Source organism: Urtica dioica, chromosome 7 (assembly GCF_054948205.1).
Source record: "Urtica dioica subsp. dioica isolate 48M chromosome 7, U.dioica_male_clone48M_v1_H2, whole genome shotgun sequence".
NCBI classification, from domain to species: domain Eukaryota; kingdom Viridiplantae; phylum Streptophyta; class Magnoliopsida; order Rosales; family Urticaceae; genus Urtica; species Urtica dioica.
Window position 1 is genome coordinate 17,775,433 of NC_142762.1, and position 19,537 is coordinate 17,794,969.

Sequence of the window (19,537 nt, forward strand, 5' to 3'; positions counted from 1 at the left end):
ACACCGTGCAAACTGGTTACAATAGACATAATAAACCGGGGGTCGTAAGACACGCACCAGCCAGATTGCGTGAATCGACTACGCTAAGCACAGTGAATCGAGAAAATAAGATGCATAATCAACCGGGAAAAGCTTTAGCAAAAACAAGAAATGTTGTGAAAACAATCCAACGAAAGGAAAAGAAAATACAACAAATATTCGACAGGAAAACAAGACAAGCGCTAAACAAATGCGCGGGAAATCGAAATAAAACCAACTACTCGAAACCGAAGTCGACCTGCTCCTCGTCAGTCTCGGGAGGAAGAACGCCTGACCCGTCAGTGCACTCTCCGTCAGCCGGGCGGTTCGTCGATCGAGCAGCCTCTGTAGGAACCTGGGGACGAGGGTCGTCTGCCTGCGGCACGTCATCCGAAGGAGGGAACATGCCATCAAAGAAAGAAAAGGTGGTCCCGCTAGACGCGTTCTCCTTCGCGGTCGCATCACGAACCCGCACAGCCGCCGCATAACGGGCTTCCTCCAGGGTAATGTCCCAGTTGTCCTCCAAGTCCGCCTTAGCTTGCACGGCGTCGTCCTTCTCTCCGATGAGGGCTTGCATCTCCACTAGCAGGGAGTCCCTTTCCCTCTCCGCCTTGACGCGAGAGATTTCACTCGCCGATAGTCGAGCATGGACGAACTTCAGCTCCTCATCCCGGCCTGAAAGCGAAGCTTGGAGCTTCCTCGTCTCCCCCAGGAAAGTGTCGGCTGACTGTTCCGCCTTCTCCCGAGACACCTGCTCAGCCACTCGCAGTGACCTCTCGGCGGCTAGCTCCGCGCCCAGATGAGACACCTCCTCGTGGGTCCGCTTCAACTTCTCCGCGAGTGCCTGAAACTCCTAAGCGGTTCGGACCCCTGTCAGGGCGGCGGCATGATCGGCCTCCGTACTCTCCATGTCCGTCTTCATGACCTGCATCCGCCGCAACAAGTCCCGAAGAATGTGGTTGTTGTCAATGGTGCCCACAAGAAGAGTAGTAGTGTCTATTTATGTACATTTGATGACATATAGTCTTACGAAGACTCTTGCTTGTAATTGCCTATTCATTCATTAATAAAGTTGAAACGTTCATTCATTCTTTCTTTGTTTGAAGCTTTATGATAAAACCTTAGTCTTTTAGTCCATAAACAAACTTAACAACTTACGAAGAGACAAATGTAGATTTGCATGAACAAACTCTTCGTAGTTTGCTTAAAACGATATATTCGCAATCTTAGGGTCAAAGGATTATTGACCTCAGTATGATTGTTAGAAGAATCTATGATGTCTGGTTATGAGGCATTGAGAGTTGGGGACTCTATAGTTCTTCTAGGTATCTTCCGAAGGTACTGAATTGACCAGTGCACTTCTAGAGACAATATAAGAACAAACCATTTAACCTCTTATGTCTCGAAGTCACTATGTATGAATTGCATCATGCTTACCTTAATCCTGAAATGAGACATGCCATTTCACACCTTAGTATTCTCATTTGAGAAAGTCAGAGTTCGGACTCACTATGTCATTCCGAACAGGGCCTATTGGTGAAATACTAAGTTGTGAGTATGTCATGAGTAACTTTGTGAAGTTCTCATAGATATGGAATTCATGTACAAGATTGCTGAAATGCAATGTATGTCACCTCATGCTATGTTCCTTGGAGTGTGAATAAATGAACTGGCCAGTGTCCAAATTGAGTCCTGACTCTTTTGGATGAAACAATGTGACTTGTTAGCTCCTCGTCAATACATTGTTTCTAACTTATTCACAAGCGACAAAGGAGTTGAGGAAATAACAGCTAGAAGGGTAAAATGGTAATTTAGTAAATCCCGACTAGCTGATGACATTCATGAAGGGTAGCATAGATAATATTCAGTGGATCCGCTCATTATAATTAGGTCGAATTCTTGAGTAGAAAACAAATTCATTTGAACCGAGAGATTTTCAGTGTCAGCTCTTTAGTGGAGTCAGCTGGCATTAAGCTAAACTTGGAAAAGGTTTGTGAACTTTTGAGTCCAAGTGTTTAGCTAAAGCTTTGTTCATTTGGGTCCATGAGGTCACTGTCACGAATCACATCGATAGGAATAGTTAAACTAGAAGCTAAGCCAAACAAGAACGAAAATTGTCGAAAGGGTATTTTTGTCTTTTGAGACATAAGGATGAAATGGATGTCAATAAATTTTGACAAGTTCATTTGATGACTTAATGTCACTCGGCCATAATATGATTAATTGGGCCTTGTGAATTAATTTCGTTTCATAAGAATTTTATTGAAAATTCTTAATGGGCTTTTCTCATGTTGTTATGAACAAATGAAGAAGCTTCTAGAAGCTCCTTCTAGAGACATGTTGGGCGCCCATAATACCCAAAGAAAGAGAGTTTATTTTGTGCATAAATGTATATAGATACTTGCCAAAAGAAAAAGAGGAAACAAATTTGCATAAGGATGCTTAAGAATTTCGGCCAAGTAAGAAAAAGGCAAGGCAAGGCACATAAAAGGAAACAAATCCAAGCCTTCTAGAAGGCTGCCTTGGCCGTGTGGAATAAGAGGGAAATGGGCAATATTTGCTCATGAATATGTGATATTCTATAGATGAGGAAACTACCTTATTGAAGGTGAGACCTCTCCTATAAATAGGAGCCTCATTCCACACATTTGATTCATCCAAGTTTGAGAGATTTGAGAGACTCTCTCTCTAGAACTTTGGCCGAAAATCCTCTCTCTCTCTCTCTAGTTTATTTTCGATTATTTCTTGTCTTGGCACCTAGGTCCTCACTCGACCTAGTGTTTAGCTCTGCGACTTCGAGACTCGTTCTCAAGTCGTAGTGTTTAAAAGTGCCCACTCACTGATTCCTTCTTTTCTAGTGATTTAGTGATAGAAACTTTCGTGGTTGCTCGAGGTGCCGAGGAAAGAAAGAGAGACGTGCTGCGAGGGGAGACGAGCGTTGCAACTTTCCAAAAGCTTCTACAAGGTTCAAGCTTCAAGAAAGGTTAGTAACTTTAATAGCTCATATTAGTTTTTATTTACATGTACATGCTCTTGTCTAGGTTAGTAAAAACTAGTTTTACTTAAAAAGAAAATTTTTAAAATTTCGCCGCTTAACGAAGCGTTAAACTTTTTCTCAAACCCTAGATCGATTCCAACAAATGGTATCAGAGCTATGGTCAAAGGAATGCATGTGCATGTTTTTAAATATGAGCTTGAAAATCGTTTTCGAAAGTTTACTAATTTTGTGACAAGTTAGAATTGTAATCTTAGATTTTTTTTTAATTTATTGCTCATGCCTTTAAATTAAAAACCATGTTGATTTTCTATGAGTTTGGGATGATGTTAAAACACATTAGAATCAGTTCTAAAAGTTTTTAATTTTTTATATTGAAAAACGTGTTTTAAAGGTTTGAGAATTTTCGAGTAAAATTTTGTGACTAGTTTTGTTTTCTTGCTAGTTTCGTTTATTTACTTGAATCGTTTTATGCATGTTGATTATTTTTTTTATTCTATGTTATTACCTTGCTAATAAAACACAAATAAAAGCTTTAATAACCTTCATAAAACGTTCCGTTACACTCGATTCTTTTTCGCACCTAAAAGGACGAAGCTTTAATTTATTTCTTTTTCTTCGAGCTGGAATGTAAACCCGCATTAAAAGCGGCATAACTCTCTGCTCAGAAATCGAAATTTAATGATTCTTGAATCAAATTAAAGCTCTGTCTGTCCTCTGTCCAATACCACCGGTTTCGGCTCAAAAGGACATCGGAGCCGCCAGTTATGGCGATTTTACTCCGAGGTGCGCGGCTGTGCTGAAACTCCAGTTTTTTAGAATTCCGGATTTTCAACCCCACTACCATGAGTTATAGAACTCTAATGAGGAAATTTTCTTGAGCAAAATTGTTTTTTATAAGATTATAAACATGATGTGTAAGATAAAAATGTTTTGATTTTTGAAAGTTTAATTGAAATTGATTTTTTACAAAACTAGTTTGAATTTTGAAAAATTGTTTTCACTTTCAAACTTGAAAATTATTTTGTCATCCAAATCAAATAAGTTTTCAAAATGTTTTCAAAACTATATCTATATGACATATGTTCAAAATCTATATGCTCTTGAAAATTTGAGTGGGAGGTCTCTTTGTAGACAAAGCCGAAAAATAAAAAGATGTGTAATCTCAAACTTTCAAGTGTTCGAGTGAGTTGAAGTTCACACTTCCCTCACGCACTTTCCCGAAATAGAAAATAGGAAAAGATCGAGTATGTACCTTGTGCCTTTATGCACTAATACTGCTCTGAACATGTCGATCTAGGATTCTCTTCTAGTTGTCCGCTCTGTCGCTCTCTAACTAGGAAATCTGTTTCCGAACTTAAAAGAGTCGATGAACCAACTCCAAAAACTAAGTGGGAGGGTTATACTCGTTGTTTGTAACCCGCGATCCCCAACACTAATGAAAGATGCAATAACGTGGGACTAAGAGCCGCTCTTGCGACCCTCACTTAAATGTGAGTACTCCAAGGCGTTATTGCTTCGATCATTGCTCAATGAGCTACGTCCGAGAGTGATGCAATGATGGCAAGGCCTCCCCTTGGGGGATTGTTTTTCAAAGCTGATCTTTTGGACTAAGTGGTTGGTTGCACACTTAGGCTCAATCCCTAGTATCCTTCCTTAAGGCTCTGCGAAAGGATATGAGTGATCAAACCAATTTACAAGGTGGCTAGTCAAAATGATGTACTGACATCTTGGCTTAGCATTAATGATGTGTCATTTACTTATAAATGGAGATTTTTTGCGGCCTTCTCTTGAGGGAGTAAATTATCATTTAGTTTATAACACCTTTGGATTTTATAAAAAGTCTTAATAAAACTTAAATCCTAAACCAAAGACTAATCATAAACTTGTTTCAACTGTTATAGGCAATATGTCTCTCAACCCTCTCTCAACAATTCTTTCCTCAAATAAACTCGAAAACGAAAACTACGTAGATTCGAAACGTAACCTCGACATAATACCTACCGTTAACAAGCACAAATGGGTACTCACCACCCCGTGTCCTCCTCTGACGAATGATGATTCAATTCAAGAGGACAATGACGCCTTAGCGGCCTGGCTTCGATCCGATGAGATTGTGAGGTGCTATATCTTGGCATCTATGAACAATATACTGAAAGAGCAACATCGTGACATCGAGACTGCCGCTGACATGCTCTACAATCTCCTTGAGATGTTTGGAGGGCAAAGGCGTCAAACAAGGCTACAAGCAGTCCGACAGTTTATGAACTGTCGCATGAAGGCTAGGACTCCTGTTAGGGACCATATGATGCTGATCATTGGTTACCTAAATGAAATGGAAATCCTAGGATCTGAGATTGATGGGAAGAATATCATAGATATGATCTTAGAAACTCTCCCCGCATCTCTTGATACCTCCAAGCTGAACTACTCCATTTCAAAGCTAAAGTACACTGTTACCGAGCTTATGAAGGAGCTTCACACTGCTGTAGGTCTCCATAAGAGAAAGAGGAATCAAGGAGAGGCACATGCTACTGAGCAAAAAGCCTCCGCCTCTGGAACTAAGAAGAGACCTCACAAGGCCGATAAAACGAACTGTCCTGCCTATCTCAAAGCAAAGGAACATAGTATTGTACTAGTTACTGAAGCATGCTTAGTAGCTGATAATGTATCAACGTGGATTCTTGACTCCGCTGCTACTAACCATATTTGTTGTTCCTTGAATGGTTTCAAGAAAACCAAAAGCTTAGAGGAAGGCGAGTTCTGTTTCAAATGGGGTGATGGGAGCCTGGTGTCTGCAAAGGCTGTGGGATCCGTGACGCTGTCTTTTGAAGACCGCGCTTTAAACTTGAATAATGTTTATTTTGTTCCTACCTTTGGGAAGAACTTAATATCTGTTGCTCGTCTTCTCGAGCAAGATTATTGTTTAAAGTTTATAAAGAATGGAATTCGTATTTCTTTTTCTAATTCTTTCGTCACTGATGCATGTATGAAGAATGGTCTTTTTTACATCTATCCCACTCAACCTTCTCTTTTAGACACCGAAATAGATAACGATCTAATTAGGGAGCCAAAGAGGATCAAACTTTCTGAATCCTCCGATCTAACAAAATCAACATACCTCTGGCACTTAAGACTTGGCCATATCAGTCTAGATAGGATTAAGAGACTTGTGAGGGATGGTCCACTCCAAGCCTCTGCAATAGGCTCACTACCTACTTGTGAATCCTGTATAGAAGGAAAAATGACTAAGCGACCTTTCTCCGATAAGGGTCGAAGAGCCACTGAGTTGCTGGAACTAATACATTCTGATGTATGTGGTCCGCTCAACCAACAGGCACGTGGAGGATACGAATACTTCGTTACCTTCACTGATGATTACTCAAGATATGGGTTTGTCTATTTGCTTAAACACAAATCCGAGACCTTTAACGTATTTAAGGTCTTTAGGGCTTTAGTGGAAAAGCAAACTGGCAAAGTGATCAAAACCCTTCGATCTGATCGAGGTGGTGAGTATATGTCTGGAGAGTTCGATGACTTTCTTAAAGAAGAAGGTATCGCTTCTCAGCTTACCGCACCTGGCACACCTCAACAAAACGGAGTGTCAGAGAGAAGAAACCGAACTCTTATGGAGATGGTTAGATCAATGATGAGTTACTCATCACTCCCGCTTTCCTTTTGGGGATATGCCCTCGAAACAGCCGCCTACATTCTGAATCAAGTTCCGTCGAAGACGGTTCCTGGTACTCCTTATGAACGATGGACTGGCCGTAAAGTGAATCTTGGCCGCATCCGAATTTGGGGTTGCCCTGCACACGTGCTGAGGCAAAAGACTAGCAAGTTGGCTAGTAGGTCAGAATTGTGCCTGTTTGTAGGATATCCGAAGGAAACCAAAGGTTTTACTTTCTATAGTCCCGAGGACGATAAGACTTTCGTTAGCACGAATGCTCGTTTCCTTGAGGAGGACTTTATGAAGGATGCGAAACCTAGAAGCAAAATTGTGCTTGAAGAAAAGTTGGGTGAGGAAGCTTCTACCTCATCTGTAAGAACTGTTCTTACCCCAACTGAAACACAACCTAACTCATCAGAATCTCGTCAAGTAGTACTTAGACGTAGTGGGAGGGCTACTCAAAAGCCTGACAGGTACATGTCTTATGGAGACTCTCTTGTAGCCGTCTCCGACATGGATGACCCTGTTTCCTATAGCCAAGCGATGGCTTGTTCTGAATCAAACCTTTGGCTTGACGCCATGAAAGTTGAAATGCACTCGATGTATGTCAACAAAGTCTGGAAACTTGTAGACCTTCCTGAAGGGATTAAACCCGTAGGGTGTAAGTGGATATACAAGAAGAAAAGGGGTCCTGATGGGAACGTCGAGACGTTCAAAGCACGACTTGTGGCAAAGGGTTATACCCAACAAGAAGGGATTGACTATGAAGAAACCTTCTCGCCAGTCGCGATGCTTAAATCCATCCGCATACTCCTATCCATAGCTGCAGCTCTCGACTATGAGATCTGGCAAATGGATGTCAAGACAGCCTTTCTGAATGGCAATCTTGACGAGCGCATTTACATGGCTCAACCAGACGGTTTCGTGGATAAAGGTCAAGAGACCAAGGTTTGTGAGTTGCTTAAATCCATTTATGGACTAAAGCAAGCATCTAGGTCATGGAATATTAGATTCGATGAAACTGTAAAGAGCTTCGGCTTTGAACAGTCAATAGATGAGCCTTGTGTTTACAAGTTAATACACGAAGGCAAAGTTGTGTTTCTGGTACTATATGTCGATGATATACTACTCATTGGTAATGACGTGGGTAAGTTATCTGAGGTTAAGGTCTGGCTAGTAAAGCAATTCGATATGAAGGATCTAGGAGAAGCCGCGTACATTCTGGGGATCCAAATCTTTCGAGATAGGAAAAACCGGACCCTGTCGCTCTCTCAAGCATCTTATATTGATAAGGTGATGGATCGCTTCTCGATGCAAGACTACAAGAGGGGTCAAACACCCTTTAGGCATGGAGTTTCACTCTCTAAGGACCAGTCTCCCAAGACTGCACAAGAGATTGAAGACATGAGGAAAATTCCTTACGCCTCTGCCGTAGGAAGCCTTATGTATGCTATGCTTTGCACTAGACCTGACATCTGTTTCGCCGTTGGCGTAGTTAGCCGTTTCCAATCCAACCCTGGACCCGAGCACTGGATTGCTGTTAAGCATGTTCTTAAGTATCTTCGAAGAACTAGGAACTTGATGCTTACATACTCAGGTACTGACCTGACTATGACGGGATATACCGACTCCGATTTTCAAGCGGATAAGGATTCCAGGAAATCCACTTCGGGATCTGTGTTCATCCTTAATGGTGGAGCTGTTGTGTGGAGAAGTATTAAGCAATCTTGCATTGCTGACTCCACAATGGAAGCAGAATATGTGGCTGCTTGTGAAGCATCCAAAGAGGCTGTATGGCTTCGAAAATTCCTTAAGTATTTGGAAATTGTTCCAAACGTCGACGAGCCCATGACCCTTTATTGTGATAATAGTGGGGCTGTCGCTAACTCAAAGGAACCTAGAAGCCATAAGCGCTCTAAACATATTTAGAGGAAATACCATTTGATTCGAGAGATCGCGCAACGCGGAGACGTGGAGGTGAAGTAGATCTCTGGCAGATCCATTCACCAAGGCCCTAGCGAACATGGTCTTCGACCGACTTCGAGAGGGATTAGGCATGTAGGACTACTCACATCTTCTTTGAGTCAAGTGGGAGTTTGTTGTCAATGGTGCCCACAAGAAGAGTAGTAGTGTCTATTTATGTACATTTGATGACATATAGTCTTACGAAGACTCTTGCTTGTAATTGCCTATTCATTCATTAATAAAGTTGAAACGTTCATTCATTCTTTCTTTGTTTGAAGCTTTATGATAAAACCTTAGTCTTTTAGTCCATAAACAACTTAACAACTTACGAAGAGACAAATGTAGATTTGCATGAACAAACTCTTCGTAGTTTGCTTAAAACGATATATTCGCAATCTTAGGGTCAAAGGACTATTGACCTCAGTATGATTGTTAGAAGAATCTATGATGTCTGGTTATGAGGCATTGAGAGTTGGGGACTCTATAGTTCTTCTAGGTATCTTCCGAAGGTACTGAATTGACCAGTGCACTTCTAGAGACAATATAAGAACAAACCATTTAACCTCTTATGTCTCGAAGTCACTATGTATGAATTGCATCATGCTTACCTTAATCCTGAAATGAGACATGCCATTTCACACCTTAGTATTCTCATTTGAGAAAGTCAGAGTTCGGACTCACTATGTCATTCCGAACAGGGCCTATTGGTGAAATACTAAGTTGTGAGTATGTCATGAGTAACTTTGTGAAGTTCTCATAGATATGGAATTCATGTACAAGATTGCTGAAATGCAATGTATGTCACCTCATGCTTTGTTCCTTGGAGTGTGAATAAATGAACTGGCCAGTGTCCAAATTGAGTCCTGACTCTTTTGGATGAAACAATGTGACTTGTTAGCTCCTCGTCAATACATTGTTTCTAACTTATTCACAAGCGACAAAGGAGTTGAGGAAATAACAGCTAGAAGGGTAAAATGGTAATTTAGTAAATCCCGACTAGCTGATGACATTCATGAAGGGTAGCATAGATAATATTCAGTGGATCCGCTCATTATAATTAGGTCGAATTCTTGAGTAGAAAACAAATTCATTTGAACCGAGAGATTTTCAGTGTCAGCTCTTTAGTGGAGTCAGCTGGCATTAAGCTAAACTTGGAAAAGGTTTGTGAACTTTTGAGTCCAAGTGTTTAGCTAAAGCTTTGTTCATTTGGGTCCATGAGGTCACTGTCACGAATCACATCGATAGGAATAGTTAAACTGGAAGCTAAGCCAAACAAGAACGAAAATTGTCGAAAGGGTATTTTTGTCTTTTGAGACATAAGGATGAAATGGATGTCAATAAATTTTGACAAGTTCATTTGATGACTTAATGTCACTCGGCCATAATATGATTAATTGGGCCTTGTGAATTAATTTCGTTTCATAAGAATTTTATTGAAAATTCTTAATGGGCTTTTCTCATGTTGTTATGAACAAATGAAGAAGCTTCTAGAAGCTCCTTCTAGAGACATGTTGGGCGCCCATAATACCCAAAGAAAGAGAGTTTATTTTGTGCATAAATGTATATAGATACTTGCCAAAAGAAAAAGAGGAAACAAATTTGCATAAGGATGCTTAAGAATTTCGGCCAAGTAAGAAAAAGGCAAGGCAAGGCACATAAAAGGAAACAAATCCAAGCCTTCTAGAAGGCTGCCTTGGCCGTGTGGAATAAGAGGGAAATGGGCAATATTTGCTCATGAATATGTGATATTCTATAGAAGAGGAAACTACCTTATTGAAGGTGAGACCTCTCCTATAAATAGGAGCCTCATTCCACACATTTGATTCATCCAAGTTTGAGAGATTTGAGAGACTCTCTCTCTAGAACTTTGGCCGAAAATCCTCTCTCTCTCTCTCTAGTTTATTTTCGATTATTTCTTGTCTTGGCACCTAGGTCCTCACTCGACCTAGTGTTTAGCTCTGCGACTTCGAGACTCGTTCTCAAGTCGTAGTGTTTAAAAGTGCCCACTCACTGATTCCTTCTTTTCGAGTGATTTAGTGATAGAAACTTTCGTGGTTGCTCGAGGTGCCGAGGAAAGAAAGAGAGACGTGCTGCGAGGGGAGACGAGCGTTGCAACTTTCCAAAAGCTTCTACAAGGTTCAAGCTTCAAGAAAGGTTAGTAACTTTAATAGCTCATATTAGTTTTTATTTACATGTACATGCTCTTGTCTAGGTTAGTAAAAACTAGTTTTACTTAAAAAGAAAATTTTTAAAATTTCGCCGCTTAACGAAGCGTTAAACTTTTTCTCAAACCCTAGATCGATTCCAACAGTGGTCGCCTCTTTCTTGACGTGCGAGCATCTGCGAAAGAAGAGGGCATATGCGCAGTCAGGGTGGGCAAAACGACTACATACGAACTAAATGACGAATCATACCTTCTGAGCGTCACTGATCCCATTTTGGAAGTATTCGAGGTCGCTCGTCATCAGGAGATCCTTAAAGTCTCGCAGGGGGCCCCGAGGATTCCCTGGGATCATCGGCCCTTCAGTTCCGCCGCCTTCGCTAGGACCATCGAATCTATGCCGTCTTGTGTCGCCGACATGTGAGCGCGCTTATGGCTGGAGGGCGAATTGAGAGAGATTGACGACGACGGTCGCTTGTTCGAAGAGATCGCCTCGTTCCTCGCCCGCACCGATGATCCCTCACGGCGGGCCTCAACTCGAGAACGGGCCGCGGCCACAGCTTCGGCAGTAGGCTGCACCCTTGGCACGCTGCTGCCCGACGACCTCCTTACTCGCCCGCGAAAGGGGTATGCCACGGTTCACGAAGCGAGCCTTCGCGGAGGGTTGCGACTGCCTTTCCAGTCGGTGATTCAGGACCTGTTGGTTTGATTGAGGGTACATGCTTCGCAGATATCCCCTTTTTTCTAACGGGTGGTCGCGGCATGCCACATGATGCTCTATCGAGCGAAAAAGAGAGCCGTCACTGCAGACGACATCGAGGAACTCATGGTTGTTCGTGGGGTGCCCGGGAAACCGGGTTCCTACCTAGTAGCACACCGGACGTGCCTCGCCATCATTACTAAGGTCACTTCGAAGCACAGATATCCCTAGGTGTGGGTGTCTGAGTCTGCCTTCGGGGGGCGCCTCTTGCGTTCGGTCCCGTGGCCGACTTCTCACCTGTAGGCGATATTGAGGGTTCCGATTGAAACGGTGATCAAGGCGGTCCCAGATTCGAGGCGGCGGCTCTTTGAGTCCTCGGACTTAATGGTGACGACCGGATGGTTCGTTCTTGTCACGCCCCGACGAGTCGTTTATTTTAAATGAAAACACATGGAATTTTTTTTTTAAAACATAAACGACACGGCGTCATGACAAACCTTTCGTATCTACACACAACACCATCGTATTGACTTAAAGTCTACATGCATAAACGACATAGTGAAAGAAATAATCTACTTGACCTCTAGGTCTTAGACAGACTTCACAAAACATAACCATTTTTACAAAACATTATTCAAAACGATTTCCTATTAGAAGGCCCATCGGGTCAAAATAACCCATATACGAAGTCTCGTCTACGTGGAAGCGCTCGCCAGCCAACCCGCTACCGTATATACACTCTTTTATTCACATCTCTCACCTGTATCACAAAAATGATTAAGCTAACGCCCAGCAAGCATAAACAATGCATATGATATGATTTTCACTTTAAAACTCAAGCAAGTTTTTCTCATCTTTTTCTCTCTTCTTAATTGCGCGCAAGGTGTGTGTTGTAAATAGTTCACTCAGGTCCTCTCGCATACATGTCTGACTAACGCCGCAGCTGTAAGCTGCCCAGCACTATGACATACAGCCCGGAGGTCGCAACCATAAGGTGCCCAGCACTATTCAAATGGTCCGACGTGACCACAAGGTACCCAGTACTACATACGGTCCGCTCTTCGAAGTCATAAGGTTCCCAGAACTATTCAAATGACCCGATCCTTCGTGAGACCGATCCTATCTCGCGAAGTTGTAGCTAACACCCCGATCCTAGGAGCTAGCCGACCATTCATGGACAATCCACAACACACATCCTTTTTTCGAAAAACCTCGTTTCTCGTAAAACTCTTTTCCATTTTTAGATGAGATGCACATGAATGCAAATGCAATAAATGCAACAATCACATATCATATCATGTAAATGCAAGCACATAAGCAGCACACACAACACATTGTTTTTGTGATACAGTTGAAATGTTTCTACTTACCTGGATACGATTCTTTCGAATCCCGAATCCTTTTCTAACAGAAAGAGTCCTTTCTTTACTTCACGTAGCTTCATCCACGTAGTATCTTTACGCTCGCTGCTATCCTTGTAGCAATCTGGACTTATCTATAGAAGAGGAAGATCGAACATGGAGCATACTCAGTATTGCATCCCTCAGCATACTAACGTACATACTTCTACTGGAAAGAAAGCTCATAAGGAACGTATTCAAACGTCCTCCTAGTCACGCTACTCAGAGCGTCTCAAACACGAGCAATCAAGAACACATGACAACATAACAGAGATACAGAAAAGAATCCGTGCCTAAAGATAATAAGATCTTGACATAACTTCTTTGACTTAAGCTAAGAAACGTATCATACTATTCGACCACCTATTCTTTTGAATAGGCAAGACCCATTGCTTAGAATAGGTTCCCGAGGTCGAAACTAAAAGAAAAGAACGTAAATAAATAATATAAAAACCTTTCATTTAAAATAAACCAAGTCGTTTATTTTAAACGTCTAACCATATATATATTAGATTCGATTTAGAAAATATTCACAAAAATAATCGAATCTTCTATTCGTATTCGAACCTTTCTTTTATTTCTATTTCCGTTCATAAATAAAACATTTCTCATTGATATTCTTTTTCCAAACTAAAAGAGTCGAGCTTATAGTCGAACTCGATTTTTAATACATATTTAAGATAAGTATACTAAATAATTAATTGAATAATCAACGAGTTTAATAATAACATAATATTTTCTAATAATTCATATCCAATAAAACACGAAAATTAAAATACTGACAAACATAATAATACCATACTCAATAATATATTAACTAACTCGTACAAAAATAATTAACGGTTCGTAAATTAATTCGAGTCGAGACTCGGGAATTCCTCGACTCGCTACGCGCTAAACGAATATTTCGCGAGCCTCCGAGCCAAAGCCGAAAGGCCTTTCTTTCTCGGCCTACTCTCGGCTTGGTCCGGCCTCGCCTCGTCGACGCTCGCACGGCAGCTCCGCCGTTCCTCGGACAGCATCCTCGCCGTCCCGAACCCGTTGCCCCGAGCCCTGTGCCGCCCACCTAAACCGAGCCTAACTCTCGACAACAAACTCGCAACAAAACATGACTTAACAACCACATCAACACTTCAGAAAAAAAAACATCAATTCCTAACTCATGACTTCTCATATTCTTGATTTCAAACTCACGGCCAAAACAATAAACTCATATCATTTCAGCTCAAAACACACAACAAAACGCTTAACAACTTTCAGCCAATACACAACACCAACAGTCTCGGCCAAACAATAAACTCAGAGAAGAACAAGAATCAAAACAACCTCTCAATATTCATAATCCAAAAAGCACCAATTTATCCATATCAAAATCGGCCAACCAAAGAACGAGCATCAATCTTGGGTTCATCAACAACCAACACTAAATAAGGGAATCAAACACGATCACAACCATCAAACAACTCAGAATCATCATCGAATCGCAGCTTGAACAACCCAAACGAAAACCCCTAAATTAAACCCTAGAAATCGAATTTCAATTTTAGGGAAAAATCAGTTTCTCACCTCTGTTCTGCAGAACAAAGCTTCCTCGGCACTCTCTTCCTCTTTTCCCGGCGATCTATCTCGGTCCGGTGTCCTCGGCGGTGGCGCTTTTCCTCGGCGGAGCGCGCGCGGGTGGTGCTCGGTCTCGGCTTCTCCACCTCGCTCTCTAGCCGCGCTTTCTCTTCCTCAATCGCTCACTCTCTCCCTCTCTATTTCTCAGCCGCTCTCTCTCTCTCTCTCTCTCTCTCTCTCTCTCTCTCTCTCCCGAGTTCTCTCTCCCTCTCTTCTTTCTTCTTTTCATTTCTTTCTTTCTTCTCTTCTGTTTGTTTTTTCCCTCCTGGTTGCGTTTAGTGTGTTTGGCCGAGTGATTTAAATCACTTAGAAGAAGATTCCAGCCCTTGATGATGTGGCAAGGTAAAGCTTATCCTCCCATTTACAATTTAACCCCTTTTTCTTTGTTTTCATTCAATTTCGTCCTTTCACATTGTTTAATCTTGTTGCACATAACTCCCTTTTAATTTTATTCTCTTCTCAAGAGATGGAAAATATAACGAGAAAATTAGTCCAATAATTTTCTTTCGAATTCCTTTAACGTAGAAATTAATTAAGATCGTTAGAATTTATTTTCACTTTCACCATTCTTCTTAAATTCGTGAAAATATTCTAAAACCTTATCGACCTTAATATTCTTAATTTTCCATTTTCGATTGTTTTCTTTCTTAATATTATTCCCGTAACTCTCAAGGACTAAAGATTTTCAACGCTAAAGTAGTTTCAAAAATCCTTTTGTCGACTTTTTATTTATTATTTACATAAATAAAAGTCGGTATCTTACATTCTTCCCTCCTTATAAAAATTTCGTCCTCGAAATTTCATTCTTCAAATAGACTGGGATACTTGAGCTTCATCTCATCTTCTCATTCCCATGTAGCTTCATCCTTCGAATGATTTCCCCCAAGCACTTTCACGAGCTGAATCGTCTTATTCCTTAGTGCCTTCTCCTTCTTATCGAGGATTTCAACCGGGAGTTCTTCATAACTCAAATCCACTTGTAGATCGATTGGTTCCTCTTCCAGCACGTGAAAAGTATCTGACACATACTTATTTAGCATGGAAACATGAAACACGTTGTGAATACCTGACAGGTTTGGAGGAAGTGCTAATATGTATGCAACTTCTCCAACTCTTTCTGGAATCTCAAAAGGACCTATGAATCTTGGGCTCAACTTTCCCTTTTTCCCAAATCTCATAATACCTTTTGTGGGTGAGACTTTGAGAAATACCTTGTCTCCGACACTGAACTCGAGTTTCCATCGCCGTTTATGTGCATAACTCTTTTGATGACTTTGAGCTGTTAACATTCTACTTCGAATCCTTTCAACAGCCTCACTAGTCTTCTGTACAAGCTCAGGTCCAAGAAACTTTTGTTCTCCAACTTCATCCCAATGGACTAGAGATCTGCACTTCCTTCTGTATAGAGCCTCATACGGTGCCATTCTGATCGTTGAATGGTAACTGTTATTGTACGCAAACTCTATCAGAGGTAGATACGTATTCCACGACTTCTGGAAGTCCATCACGCACGCTCTTAGCATACCTTCTAGGGTCTGGATAGTTCTTTCTGATTGCCCGTCCGTCTGTGGGCGAAAAGCTGTACTAAAAGACAACTTTGTTCCCAAAGCTCTATGAAGACTCTTCCAAAACATCGAGGTAAAACGGGAATCTCGGTCTGAAGGTTGAGAGACATATTGCCTATATAAGTTGAAACAAGTTTATGATTAGTGTTTGGTTTAGGATTTAAGTTAGTTTAAGACTTGATAAAATCCAAAGGTGTTATAAACCAAACGATAATTTACTCCCTCAAGAGAAGGCCGCAAAAAATCTCCATTTATAAGTAAATGACACATCATTAATGCTTAGCCAAGATGTCATTACACCAATTTTGACTAGCCACCTTTTAAATTGGTTTGATCACTCACATCCTTTCGCAGAGCCTCAAGGGAGGATTACTAGGGATTGAGCCTAAGTGTGCAACCAATCACTTAGTCCAAAAGGTCAGCTTTGAAAAACAATCCCCCAAGGGGAGGCCTTGTCATCATCGCCTTAGAGTATTCATATTTAAGAGAGGGCCACAAGAGCGGCTCTTAGTCTCACGTTAATTGCTTCTTTCATTAGTGTTGGGGATCGTGGGTTACAAACAACAAGTATAACCCTCCCACTTAGTTTTTGGAGTTGGTACATCGACTCTTATAAGTTCGGAAACGGTTTTCCTAGTTATAGAGCGATAGAGCGGACAACTAGAAAAGAATCCTAGATCTTCATGTTCAGAGCAGTGTTAGTGTATAAAGGCACAAGGGACATACTCAGATCTTTTCCTATTTTCTATTTCGGGAAAGTGCATGAGGGAAGTGTGAACTTCAACTCACTCGAACACTTGAAACTTTGAGATTACACATCTTTTTATTTTTCGGCTCGTCTACGAGGAGACCTCCCACTCAAATTTTCAAGAGCATATAGATTTTGAACATATGTGATATAGATATAGTTTTGAAAACATTTTGAAAACTTATTTGATTTGGATGACAAAATATTTTCAAGTTTGAAAATGAAAACGGTTTTTCAAAATTCAAACTAGTTTTGTAAAAAATTAATTTCAATTAAACTTTCAAAAATCAAAACATTTTAATCTTTCACATTATGTTTACAATCTTATAAAAACATTTTTGCTCAAGAAAATTTTCTCATTAGAGTTCTATAACTCATGGTAGTGGGGCTGAAAATCCGGATTTCTAAAAAAAAAAACTGGACTTTCGAAACAGCCGCGCACCTCGGAGTAAAATCGCCATAACTGGCGGCTCCGATGTCCTTTTGACCCAAAACCGGTTCCATTGGAAAGAGGATAGACAGACCTTTAATTTGATTCAAGAATCATTAAATTTCAATTTCTGAACAGAGAGTTATTCCACTTTTACTGCGGGTTTTACTCCAGCTCGAAGAAAAAGAAATAATTAAAGTTCGGTCTTTTTAGGTGCGAAAAAGAATCGAGTGTAACGGAACGTTTTAGGAAGTTGTTAAAGCTTTTATTTGTGTTTTATTATCAAGGTAATAACATGATATAAAATAAATAACAACAAGCATAAAACGATTCAAGTAAATAAAAGAAACTAGCAAGACAAGAAAACTAGTCACAAATTTTACTTGAAATTTTCTCAAACATAAAAACACGATTTTTAATATAAAAAATTAAAAACTTTTAGAACTGATTCTAATGTGTTTTAATAACATCCCAAACTCATAGAAAATCAACATGATTTTTAATTTAAAGGCAAGAGCAATAAACTAAAAAAAAATCTAAGATAACAATTCTAACTTGTCACAAAATTAGTAAACTTTCGAAAACGATTTTCAAGCTCATAATTTTAAATACATGTACATGCATATCTTTGACCATAGCTCTGATACCATTTGTTGGAATTGATCTAGGGTTTAAGAAAAAAAGTTTAACGCTTCGGTAAGCGGCGGAATTTTAAAAAATTTATTTTAACAAGTAAAACGTTTTTACTAACCTAGACAAAGAGCAAGCACATGTAAATAAAAACTAATATGAGCATAAAAGATTACTAACCTTTTAGAACCTTGAACGTTGAGAAGCTTTTGGAAAAGGTTGCAACGTTCGTCTCCCCTCGCAGCACGTCTCTCTTCCTTCCTCGGCAACTCGAGCAACCACGAAAGTTTCTATCACTAAATCACTCGAGAAAGAAAGGAATTAGTGTGTGGGCACTTTTAAACACGACGACTCGAGAACAAGTCTCAAAGTCGAAGAGCTAAAACCACTATATTCCCTTATTTCTCCTTTCATTTGGGCGGCCCAGAGGTTCCATGCATAGCCATGGATTTGTTTCCTCTTTTATTTGCTTCTCCCTTTACCTACTTGGACGATTCTCTTTGTTCCTCTTAGAGGAAATTTATCTCCTCTTTTTCTTTTGGCAAGTATCTTGATACATTTATGCACAAAATATTCTCTCTTTCTCTTGGGTAGTAGGCGCCCAAAGCTCTTCTAGAAAGGGCTTCTAGAAGTGCACTGGTCAATTCAGTACCTTCGGAAGATACCTAGAAGAATTATAGAGTCTCTAACTCTCAATGCCCCATAACCAGACATCATAGATTAACCTAACAATCGTACTAAGGTCAATAGTCCTTTGACCCTTAGATTGCAAATATATCGTTTTAAGCAAACTACGAAGAGTTTGTTCATGCAAATCTACATTTGTCTCTTCGTAAGTTGTTAAGTTTGTTTATGGACTAAAGACTAATGTTTTATCATAAAGCTTCAAACAGACAAGGAAGAATGAATGAACGTTTCAACTTTTTATTAATGAGTAAGCAATTACAAGCAAGAGTCTTCGTGAGACTTTATTACATCAAATGTACAAAATAAAGACTACAACTCTTCTTGTGGGCACCATTGACAACAAACTCCCACTTGACTCAAAGAAGATGTGTGTAGTCCTTCATGCCTAATCCCTCTCGATGTTGGTCGAAGACCTTGTTCGCTAGGGCCTTAGTGAACGGATCTGCCAGAGATCTACTTCACCTTCACGTCTCCGCACTGCACGATCTCTCGAATAAAATGTTATTTCCTCTCAATGTGCTTAGAGCACTTATGGCTTCGAGGTTCCTTTGAGTCAACGACAGCCCCACTATTATCACAATAAAGGGTCATGGGCTCGTCGACGTTTGGAAAAACTTCCAAATACTTGAGGAATTTTTTAAGCCATACAGCCTCTTTGGATGCTTCACAAGCAGCCACATACTTTGCTTCCATTGTGGAGTCAGCAATGCAAGATTGCTTAATACTCCTCCACACAACAGCTCCACCATTAAGGATGAACACAGATCCCGAAGTGGATTTCCTGGAATCCTTATCCGCTTGAAAATCGGAGTCGGTATATCCCGTCATAGTCAGGTCAGTACCTGAGTATGTAAGCATCAAGCTCTTAGTTCTTCGAAGATACTTGAGAACATGCTTAACAGCAATCCAGTGCTCTGGTCCAAGGTTGGATTGGAAACGGCTAACTACGCC

The 19,537-nt window shown here is 40.6% G+C and overlaps 1 long non-coding RNA gene across 1 annotated transcript; it reads right to left on the reverse strand.

The window, feature by feature from the left end:
* Nucleotides 1-12,068: 12,068 nt before the first annotated feature.
* Nucleotides 12,069-14,829, reverse strand: LOC149390282 (uncharacterized). Its single transcript, XR_016300017.1, has 3 exons — nucleotides 14,476-14,829; nucleotides 12,880-13,004; nucleotides 12,069-12,269 (listed from the first exon to the last, which is right to left on the reverse strand). It is a non-coding gene; the product is annotated as an uncharacterized LOC149390282 (long non-coding RNA).
* Nucleotides 14,830-19,537: the final 4,708 nt, after the last annotated feature.